We start from the raw sequence: 12,981 nt of genomic DNA on the forward strand, positions 1-12,981 counted from the left end.
GTCATTATAATACTAGATACGTTATAAATCTAGATACTACCAGTCATTATAACACTAGATACTACCAGTCATTATAATACTAGATACTACCAGTCATTATAATACTAGATACATTATAACACTAGATACTACCAGTCATTATAACACTAGATACTACCAGTCATTATAATACTAGATACTACCAGTCATTATAATACTAGATATATTATAACACTAGATACTACCAGTCATTATAATACTAGATACTACCAGTCATTATAATACTAGATACTACCAGTCATTATAATACTAGATACTACCAGTCATTATAATACTAGATACTACCAGTCATTATAATACTAGATACTACCAGTCATTATAATACTAGATACTACCAGTCATTATAACACTAGATACATTATAACACTAGATACTACCAGTCATTATAATACTAGATACTACCAGTCATTATAATACTAGATACTACCAGTCATTATAATACTAGATACTACCAGTCATTATAATACTAGATACTACCAGTCATTATAACACTAGATAATACCAGTCATTATAACACTAGATACTACCAGTCATTATAATACTAGATACTACCAGTCATTATAACACTAGATACTACCAGTCATTATAACACTAGATACTACCAGTCATTATTACACTAGATACATTATAACACTAGATACATTATAACACTAGATACTACCAGTCATTATAACACTAGATACTACCAGTCATTATAACACTAGATCCTACCAGTCATTATAACACTAGATCCTACCAGTCATTATAACACTAGATACTACCAGTCATTATAACACTAGATACTACCAGTCATTATAACACTAGATACATTATAACACTAGATCCTACCAGTCATTATAACACTAGATCCTACCAGTCATTATAACACTAGATACTACCAGTCATTATAACACTAGATACATTATAACACTAGATACATTATAACACTAGATACTACCAGTCATTATAACACTAGATACTACCAGTCATTATAACACTAGATACATTATAACACTAGATACTACCAGTCATTATAACACTAGATACATTATAACACTAGATACTACCAGTCATTATAACACTAGATACATTATAACACTAGATACTACCAGTCATTATAACACTAGATACATTATAACACTAGATACTACCAGTCATTATAACACTAGATACATTATAACACTAGATACTACCAGTCATTATATCACTAGATACTACCAGTCATTATAACACTAGATACTACCAGTCATTATAACACTAGATACTACCAGTCATTATAACACTAGATACTACCAGTCATTATAATACTAGATACTACCAGTCATTATAATACTAGATACTACCAGTCATTATAACACTAGATACTACCAGTCATTATAATACTAGATACTACCAGTCATTATAATACTAGATACTACCAGTCATTATAATACTAGATACTACCAGTCATTATAATACTAGATACTACCAGTCATTATAACACTAGATACTACCAGTCATTATAATACTAGATACTACCAGTCATTATAACACTAGATACTACCAGTCATTATAATACTAGATACTACCAGTCATTATAATACTAGATACATTATAACACTAGATACTACCAGTCATTATAACACTAGATACTACCAGTCATTATAATATTAGATACTACCAGTCATTATAATACTAGATACATTATAACACTAGATACTACCAATCATTATAACACTAGATACTACCAGTCATTATAATACTAGATACTACCAGTCATTATAATACTAGATACATTATAACACTAGATACTACCAGTCATTATAACACTAGATACTACCAGTCATTATAATACTAGATACTACCAGTCATTATAATACTAGATACGTTATAAATCTAGATACTACCAGTCATTATAACACTAGATACTACCAGTCATTATAATACTAGATACTACCAGTCATTATAATACTAGATACATTATAACACTAGATACTACCAGTCATTATAACACTAGATACTACCAGTCATTATAATACTAGATACTACCAGTCATTATAATACTAGATATATTATAACACTAGATACTACCAGTCATTATAATACTAGATACTACCAGTCATTATAATACTAGATACTACCAGTCATTATAATACTAGATACTACCAGTCATTATAATACTAGATACTACCAGTCATTATAATACTAGATACTACCAGTCATTATAATACTAGATACTACCAGTCATTATAACACTAGATACATTATAACACTAGATACTACCAGTCATTATAATACTAGATACTACCAGTCATTATAATACTAGATACTACCAGTCATTATAATACTAGATACTACCAGTCATTATAATACTAGATACTACCAGTCATTATAACACTAGATAATACCAGTCATTATAACACTAGATACTACCAGTCATTATAATACTAGATACTACCAGTCATTATAACACTAGATACTACCAGTCATTATAACACTAGATACTACCAGTCATTATTACACTAGATACATTATAACACTAGATACATTATAACACTAGATACTACCAGTCATTATAACACTAGATACTACCAGTCATTATAACACTAGATCCTACCAGTCATTATAACACTAGATCCTACCAGTCATTATAACACTAGATACTACCAGTCATTATAACACTAGATACTACCAGTCATTATAACACTAGATACATTATAACACTAGATCCTACCAGTCATTATAACACTAGATCCTACCAGTCATTATAACACTAGATACTACCAGTCATTATAACACTAGATACATTATAACACTAGATACTACCAGTCATTATAACACTAGATACTACCAGTCATTATAACACTAGATCCTACCAGTCATTATAACACTAGATACTACCAGTCATTATAACACTAGATACTACCAGTCATTATAACACTAGATACTACCAGTCATTATAACACTAGATACTACCAGTCATTATAACATTAGATCCTACCAGTCATTATAACACTAGATACATTATAACACTAGATACTACCAGTCATTATAACTCTAGATACTACCAGTCATTATAATACTAGATACTACCAGTCATTATAACACTAGATACTACCAGTCATTATAATACTAGATACTACCAGTCATTATAATACTAGATACTACCAGTCATTATAATACTAGATACTACCAGTCATTATAACACTAGATACTACCAGTCATTATAACACTAGATACTACCAGTCATTATAATACTAGATACTACCAGTCATTATAACACTAGATACTACCAGTCATTATAATACTAGATACATTATAACACTAGATACTACCAGTCATTATAATACTAGATACTACCAGTCATTATAATACTAGATACTACCAGTCATTATAACACTAGATACATTATAACACTAGATACTACCAGTCATTATAACACTAGATACATTATAATACTAGATACTACCAGTCATTATAACACTAGATACATTATAACACTAGATACTACCAGTCATTATAATACTAGATACTACCAGTCATTATAACACTAGATACTACCAGTCATTATAACACTAGATACATTATAACACTAGATACTACCAGTCATTATAATACTAGATACTACCAGTCATTATAACACTAGATACATTATAACACTAGATACTACCAGTCATTATAATACTAGATACTACCAGTCATTATAATACTAGATACATTATAACACTAGATACTACCAGTCATTATAATACTAGATACTACCAGTCATTATAATACTAGATACTACCAGTCATTATAACACTAGATACTACCAGTCATTATAACACTAGATACATTATAACACTAGATACTACCAGTCATTATAACACTAGATACTACCAGTCATTATAACACTAGATACATTATAACACTAGATACTACCAGTCATTATAATACTAGATACTACCAGTCATTATAACACTAGATACATTATAACACTAGATACTACCAGTCATTATAATACTAGATACTACCAGTCATTATAATACTAGATACATTATAACACTAGATACTACCAGTCATTATAACACTAGATACATTATAACACTAGATACTACCAGTCATTATAACACTAGATACATTATAACACTAGATACTACCAGTCATTATAACACTAGATACATTATAACACTAGATACTACCAGTCATTATAACACTAGATACTACCAGTCATTATAATACTAGATACTACCAGTCGTTATAACACTAGATACTACCAGTCATTATAACACTAGATACATTATAATACTAGATACTACCAGTCATTATAATACTAGATACTACCAGTCATTATAATACTAGATACATTATAACACTAGATACTACCAGTCATTATAATACTAGATACTACCAGTCATTATAATACTAGATACTACCAGTCATTATAACACTAGATACTACCAGTCATTATAACACTAGATACATTATAACACTAGATACTACCAGTCATTATAACACTAGATACATTATAACACTAGATACTACCAGTCATTATAACACTAGATACATTATAACACTAGATACTACCAGTCATTATAACACTAGATACTACCAGTCATTATAACACTAGATACTACCAGTCATTATAACACTAGATACTACCAGTCATTATAACACTAGATACTACCAGTCATTATAACACTAGATACTACCAGTCATTATAACACTAGATACATTATAACACTAGATACTACCAGTCATTATAACACTAGATACTACCAGTCATTATAACACTAGATACATTATAACACTAGATACTACCAGTCATTATAACACTAGATACTACCAGTCATTATAACACTAGATACTACCAGTCATTATAATACTAGATACATTATAACACTAGATACTACCAGTCATTATAACACTAGATACTACCAGTCATTATAACACTAGATACTACCAGTCATTATAATACTAGATACTACCAGTCATTATAATACTAGATACTACCAGTCATTATAATACTAGATACATTATAACTCTAGATACTACCAGTCATTATAACACAAGATACATTATAACACTATATACTACCAGTCATTATAACACGAGATACTACCAGTCATTATAATACTAGATACATTATAACACTAGATACTACCAGTCATTATAACACTAGATACTACCAGTCATTATAACACTAGATACTACCAGTCATTATAACACTAGATACTACCAGTCATTATAACACTAGATACTACCAGTCATTATAATACTAGATACTACCAGTCATTATAATACTAGATACTACCAGTCATTATAACACTAGATACTACCAGTCATTATAACACTAGATACTACCAGTCATTATAACACTAGATACATTATAACACTAGATACTACCAGTCATTATAACACTAGATACTACCAGTCATTATAACACTAGATACTACCAGTCATTAAAACACTAGATACTACCAGTCATTATAACACTAGATACTACCAGTCATTATAATACTAGATACTACCAGTCATTATAACACTAGATACTACCAGTCATTATAACACTAGATACTACCAGTCATTATAATACTAGATACTACCAGTCATTATAACACTAGGTACTACCAGTCATTATAACACTAGATACTACCAGTCATTATAACACTAGATACTACCAGTCATTATAATACTAGATACTACCAGTCATTATAACACTAGATACTACCAGTCATTATAATACTAGATACTACCAGTCATTATAATACTAGATACTACCAGTCATTATAATACTAGATACTACCAGTCATTATAATACTAGATACATTATAACACTATATACTACCAGTCATTATAACACTAGATACATTATAACACTAGATACTACCAGTCATTATAACACTAGATACTACCAGTCATTATAACACTAGATACATTATAACACTAGATACTACCAGTCATTATAACACTATATACTACCAGTCATTATAACACTATATACATTATAACACTAGATACTACCAGTCATTATAACACTAGATACTACCAGTCATTATAATACTAGATACATTATAACACTAGATACTACCAGTCATTATAACACTAGATACTACCAGTCATTATAATACTAGATACTACCAGTCATTATAACACTAGATACATTATAACACTAGATACTACCAGTCATTATAACACTAGATACATTATAACACTAGATACTACCAGTCATTATAACACTAGATACTACCAGTCATTATAACACTAGATACTACCAGTCATTATAACACTAGATACTACCAGTCATTATAACACTAGATACTACCAGTCATTATAATACTAGATACTACCAGTCATTATAACACTAGATACTACCAGTCATTATAACACTAGATACATTATAACACTAGATACATTATAACACTAGATACTACCAGTCATTATAACACTAGATACTACCAGTCATTATAACACTAGATACATTATAACACTAGATACATTATAACACTAGATACTACCAGTCATTATAATACTAGATACTACCAGTCATTATAACACTAGATACTACCAGTCATTATAACACTAGATACATTATAACACTAGATACTACCAGTCATTATAATACTAGATACTACCAGTCATTATAATACTAGATACTACCAGTCATTATAACACTAGATACTACCAGTCATTATAACACTAGATTAAGTATGATCCCCAATCAGAGACAACAATAGACAGCTGCCTCTGATTGGGAACCAAACTCGTCCAGAAACAAAGAAATACAAAACCTAGAAAGAAAGAACATAGAATGCTCACCTAAATCACACCCTGACCAAACCAAAATAGAGACATAAAAATACTCTCTAAGGTCTCTCTCTCTCTCTCTCTCTCTCTCTCTCTCCCTCTCTCCCTCTCTCTCTCTCTCTCTATATATATATATATATATATATATATATATATATATATATCCTCTTTCTCTGTATCCTTCTCTCTCTCGCCCTCACTTTTTCTTTCTTTAGTAACGAGCATGTCCCGTCCACCTGGGATCTGTCTTTAACCATCTATTTCCTGTTTCCTATTTCCTGTTTCCTATTTCCTTTCTAATCCACTTATCACGCTGCATTGTTTGTTTTATTCCTGCGACTTTTTCATACTCTCGCTTGTGCCGGACGTTTTCTCCCGTTAACGTTATGACTGCGGAAACAACCTGTCAAACACATTTCCGGTAATGGCTGATATGTCTTTCCGGTAAGGCTTTGTCAGGGATTTAAAGCACTGTCTCAACACTTAAGTTATAAAAAAAATACTTTTTTTTGTGATAATTTAAAAAAAAAAGTGATAATTATAAACAGTTGAATTGTTTACAAAATTAGTAGCTCTGAAAGTTAAACAGCCTTTTAACGACGTTAATGACTATTGCTACTTTCTCATTCTATGTGTGAGTTTCTGTCCTACCCTATTAGCATTTTATTGAGACAAATGAGGTGTGTGTGTGTGTGTGTGTGTGTGTGTGTGTGTGTGTGTGTGTTCATTGACTCAGTGTTTAGCAATGATGTTAGGAAAGACAAGAGGTTAGGAAACAGAAGAGAGAGAAGAGGTTTTAAACTTCTTATGGCTGGGATCCCGTTAACGGGATCGATATGACAACAGCCAGTGAAAATGAAGGGCGACAAATTCAAAACAACAGAATTCTCAAAATTAAAATTCCTCAAACATCGAAGTATTTTACACCATTTTAAAGATAAACTTGTTGTAAATCCAGCCACAGTGTCCGATTTCAAAATGGCATTACGACGAAAGCACACCAAACGATTATGTTAGGTCAGTACCTAATCACAAAAAAACACAGCCATTTTTCCAGCCAAAGAGAGGAGTCACAAAAAGCAGAAATAGAGATAAAATGAATCACTAACCTTTGATGAGCTTCATCCGATGAAACTCATAGGACTTCATGTTACACAATACATATATGTTTCTATCTGCTCTTGCTTACCTCTTATTTCGTCTTTTTCCTAGCCTCCTCTTTCTTCTCTGTCCTAACCTCATCTCTTTCCTAAACTCTCCTCTCTTCTTTTTCCTAAACTCTTCTCTCTCTTCTCTTTCCTAAATTATACGGATTCTCCAATTACATTGAGCTGATTTCTGTCGTGCTGTTCCATCATTTTCCGTTGTGTATTTCTGTATTGTTTTAGTGATTCACCATAGTGAAGGCGTAGGCTCAGGTTTTCTGGGACTCTATGTTATTGGTCGGATAGGTTTTTCAATTTCTTTCTTAGGTTTTTGCATTCTTCATCAAACCATTTGTCATTGTTGTTGATTTTCTTAGGTTGTCTGCTTGAAATGTTTTGAAATCTCTCTCTCTCTCGCTCTCACTCTTTTACTCTCACTCTCGCTCTCCTCTATCTCGCCTCTCACACTTCTGCCTGTCTCTCTCTCTCTCTCTCTCTCGCTCTCGCTCTCACTCTCTCGCTCTCACTCTCGCTCTCACTCTCGCTTTCCTCTCTCCATCTCTCCTCTAAAACTTCTGCCTATCTCTCTCCCTCTCTCTCCATCGCTCCCTCTCTCTCTATCCCAGTCCCTCTCTCTCCATCGCTCCCTCTATCCCAGTCCCTCTCTCTCCATCGCTCCCTCTATCCCAGTCCCTCTCCCTCCATCGCTCCCTCTATCCCAGTCCCTCTCTCTCCATCGCTCCCTCTATCCCAGTCCCTCTCTCTCCATCGCTCCCTCTCCCTCTATCCCAGTCCCTCTCTCTCCATCGCTCCCTCTATCCCAGTCCCTCTCTCTCCATCGCTCCCTCTATCCCAGTCCCTCTCTCTCCATCGCTCCCTCTCCCTCTATCCCAGTCCCTCTCTCTCCATCGCTCCCTCTATCCCAGTCCCTCTCTCTCCATCGCTCCCTCTATCCCAGTCCCTCTCTCTCCATCGCTCCCTCTCTCTCTATCCCAGTCCCTCTCTCTCCATCGCTCCCTCTATCCCAGTCCCTCTCTCTCCATCGCTCCCTCTATCCCAGTCCCTCTCTCTCCATCGCTCCCTCTATCCCAGTCCCTCTCTCTCCATCGCTCCCTCTCCCTCTATCCCAGTCCCTCTCTCTCCATCGCTCCCTCTATCCCAGTCCCTCTCTCTCCATCGCTCCCTCTATCCCAGTCCCTCTCTCTCCATCGCTCCCTCTCCCTCTATCCCAGTCCCTCTCTCTCCATCGCTCCCTCTATCCCAGTCCCTCTCTCTCCATCGCTCCCTCTATCCCAGTCCCTCTCTCTCCATCGCTCCCTCTCCCTCTATCCCAGTCCCTCTCTCTCCATCGCTCCCTCTCTCTCTATCCCAGTCCCTCTCTCTCCATCGCTCCCTCTATCCCAGTCCCTCTCTCTCCATCGCTCCCTCTATCCCAGTCCCTCTCTCTCCATCGCTCCCTCTCCCTCTATCCCAGTCCCTCTCTCTCCATCGCTCCCTCTATCCCAGTCCCTCTCTCTCCATCGCTCCCTCTATCCCAGTCCCTCTCTCTCCATCGCTCCCTCTCCCTCTATCCCAGTCCCTCTCTCTCCATCGCTCCCTCTCTCTCTATCCCAGTCCCTCTCTCTCCATCGCTCCCTCTCCCTCTATCCCAGTCCCTCTCTCTCCATCGCTCCCTCTCCCTCTATCCCAGTCCCTCTCTCTCCATCGCTCCCTCTCCCTCTATCCCAGTCCCTCTCTCTCCATCGCTCCCTCTCTCTCTATCCCAGTCCCTCTCTCTCCATCGCTCCCTCTCCCTCTATCCCAGTCCCTCTCTCTCCATCGCTCCCTCTCCCTCTATCCCAGTCCCTCTCTCTCCATCGCTCCCTCTCCCTCTATCCCAGTCCCTCTCTCTCCATCGCTCCCTCTCTCTCTATCCCAGTCCCTCTCTCTCCATCGCTCCCTCTCCCTCTATCCCAGTCCCTCTCTCTCCATCGCTCCCTCTCCCTCTATCCCAGTCCCTCTCTCTCCATCGCTCCCTCTCCCTCTATCCCAGTCCCTCTCTCTCCATCGCTCCCTCTCTCTCTATCCCAGTCCCTCTCTCTCCATCGCTCCCTCTCCCTCTATCCCAGTCCCTCTCTCTCCATCGCTCCCTCTCTCTCTATCCCAGTCCCTCTCTCTCCATCGCTCCCTCTATCCCAGTCCCTCTCTCTCCATCGCTCCCTCTCCCTCTATCCCAGTCCCTCTCTCTCCATCGCTCCCTCTCTCTCTATCCCAGTCCCTCTCTCTCCATCGCTCCCTCTATCCCAGTCCCTCTCTCTCCATCGCTCCCTCTATCCCAGTCCCTCTCCCTCCATCGCTCCCTCTATCCCAGTCCCTCTCTCTCCATCGCTCCCTCTATCCCAGTCCCTCTCTCTCTATCCCAGTCCCTCTCCCTCTATCCCAGTCCCTCTCTCTCCATCGCTCCCTCTATCCCAGTCCCTCTCTCTCCATCGCTCCCTCTATCCCAGTCCCTCTCTCTCCATCGCTCCCTCTCCCTCTATCCCAGTCCCTCTCTCTCCATCGCTCCCTCTCTCTCTATCCCAGTCCCTCTCTCTCCATCGCTCCCTCTATCCCAGTCCCTCTCTCTCCATCGCTCCCTCTATCCCAGTCCCTCTCTCTCCATCGCTCCCTCTCCCTCTATCCCAGTCCCTCTCTCTCCATCGCTCCCTCTATCCCAGTCCCTCTCTCTCCATCGCTCCCTCTATCCCAGTCCCTCTCTCTCCATCGCTCCCTCTCCCTCTATCCCAGTCCCTCTCTCTCCATCGCTCCCTCTCTCTCTATCCCAGTCCCTCTCTCTCCATCGCTCCCTCTCCCTCTATCCCAGTCCCTCTCTCTCCATCGCTCCCTCTCCCTCTATCCCAGTCCCTCTCTCTCCATCGCTCCCTCTCCCTCTATCCCAGTCCCTCTCTCTCCATCGCTCCCTCTCTCTCTATCCCAGTCCCTCTCTCTCCATCGCTCCCTCTCCCTCTATCCCAGTCCCTCTCTCTCCATCGCTCCCTCTCCCTCTATCCCAGTCCCTCTCTCTCCATCGCTCCCTCTCCCTCTATCCCAGTCCCTCTCTCTCCATCGCTCCCTCTCTCTCTATCCCAGTCCCTCTCTCTCCATCGCTCCCTCTCCCTCTATCCCAGTCCCTCTCTCTCCATCGCTCCCTCTCCCTCTATCCCAGTCCCTCTCTCTCCATCGCTCCCTCTCCCTCTATCCCAGTCCCTCTCTCTCCATCGCTCCCTCTCTCTCTATCCCAGTCCCTCTCTCTCCATCGCTCCCTCTCCCTCTATCCCAGTCCCTCTCTCTCCATCGCTCCCTCTCTCTCTATCCCAGTCCCTCTCTCTCCATCGCTCCCTCTATCCCAGTCCCTCTCTCTCCATCGCTCCCTCTATCCCAGTCCCTCTCTCTCCATCGCTCCCTCTCCCTCTATCCCAGTCCCTCTCTCTCCATCGCTCCCTCTATCCCAGTCCCTCTCTCTCCATCGCTCCCTCTATCCCAGTCCCTCTCCCTCCATCGCTCCCTCTATCCCAGTCCCTCTCTCTCCATCGCTCCCTCTATCCCAGTCCCTCTCTCTCCATCGCTCCCTCTATCCCAGTCCCTCTCTCTCCATCGCTCCCTATCCCTCTATCCCAGTCCCTCTCTCTCCATCGCTCCCTCTCCCTCTATCCCAGTCCCTCTCTCTCCATCGCTCCCTCTCTCTCTATCCCAGTCCCTCTCTCTCCATCGCTCCCTCTCCCTCTATCCCAGTCCCTCTCTCTCCATCGCTCCCTCTCCCTCTATCCCAGTCCCTCTCTCTCCATCGCTCCCTCTCCCTCTATCCCAGTCCCTCTCTCTCCATCGCTCCCTCTCTCTCTATCCCAGTCCCTCTCTCTCCATCGCTCCCTCTCCCTCTATCCCAGTCCCTCTCTCTCCATCGCTCCCTCTCCCTCTATCCCAGTCCCTCTCTCTCCATCGCTCCCTCTCCCTCTATCCCAGTCCCTCTCTCTCCATCGCTCCCTCTCTCTCTATCCCAGTCCCTCTCTCTCCATCGCTCCCTCTCCCTCTATCCCAGTCCCTCTCTCTCCATCGCTCCCTCTCTCTCTATCCCAGTCCCTCTCTCTCCATCGCTCCCTCTATCCCAGTCCCTCTCTCTCCATCGCTCCCTCTCCCTCTATCCCAGTCCCTCTCTCTCCATCGCTCCCTCTCTCTCTATCCCAGTCCCTCTCTCTCCATCGCTCCCTCTATCCCAGTCCCTCTCTCTCCATCGCTCCCTCTATCCCAGTCCCTCTCCCTCCATCGCTCCCTCTATCCCAGTCCCTCTCTCTCCATCGCTCCCTCTATCCCAGTCCCTCTCTCTCTATCCCAGTCCCTCTCTCTCCATCGCTCCCTCTATCCCAGTCCCTCTCTCTCCATCGCTCCCTCTCTCTCTATCCCAGTCCCTCTCTCTCCATCGCTCCCTCTATCCCAGTCCCTCTCTCTCCATCGCTCCCTCTCCCTCTATCCCAGTCCCTCTCTCTCCATCGCTCCCTCTCTCTCTATCCCAGTCCCTCTCTCTCCATCGCTCCATCTATCCCAGTCCCTCTCTCTCCATCGCTCCCTCTATCCCAGTCCCTCTCCCTCCATCGCTCCCTCTATCCCAGTCCCTCTCTCTCCATCGCTCCCTCTATCCCAGTCCCTCTCTCTCTATCCCAGTCCCTCTCTCTCTATCCCAGTCCCTCTCTCTCTATCCCAGTCCCTCTCTCTCTATCCCAGTCCCTCTCTCTCTATCCCAGTCCCTCTCTCTCTATCCCAGTCCCTCTCTCTCTATCCCAGTCCCTCTCTCTCTATCCCAGTCCCTCTCTCTCTATCCCAGTCCCTCTCTCTCTATCCCAGTCCCTCTCTCTCTATCCCAGTCCCTCTCTCTCTATCCCAGTCCCTCTCTCTCGCCCTTCCGCCCTCCCTCCTTCTCTTTCGCTCTCTCTCTCTGTTTCTCTCTCTCTCTCTCTCTCTGTTTCTCTCTCTGTCTCTCTCTCTGTCTCTCTCTCTGTTTCTCTCTCTCTCTCTCTCTCTGTTTCTCGCTCTCTCTCTCTCT

General features: G+C 40.8%; 1 protein-coding gene across 1 annotated transcript in view; it reads right to left on the reverse strand.

Annotated features, from left to right (window-relative positions):
* The window catches only part of LOC129843264 (pyruvate carboxylase, mitochondrial-like), a 195,649-nt gene extending 187,130 nt beyond the window's left edge, over window positions 1–8,519 (reverse strand). The window contains exon 1 of the mRNA XM_055911884.1: window positions 7,973–8,519. The gene's annotated coding sequence lies outside the window, so the exon portion shown is untranslated. The remainder of the gene's footprint in view (window positions 1–7,972) is intronic.
* Between the last annotated feature and the right edge of the window lie 4,462 nt (window positions 8,520–12,981).

This window comes from Salvelinus fontinalis, unplaced genomic scaffold, assembly GCF_029448725.1.
Source record: "Salvelinus fontinalis isolate EN_2023a unplaced genomic scaffold, ASM2944872v1 scaffold_0102, whole genome shotgun sequence".
In the NCBI taxonomy this organism is placed as follows: domain Eukaryota; kingdom Metazoa; phylum Chordata; class Actinopteri; order Salmoniformes; family Salmonidae; genus Salvelinus; species Salvelinus fontinalis.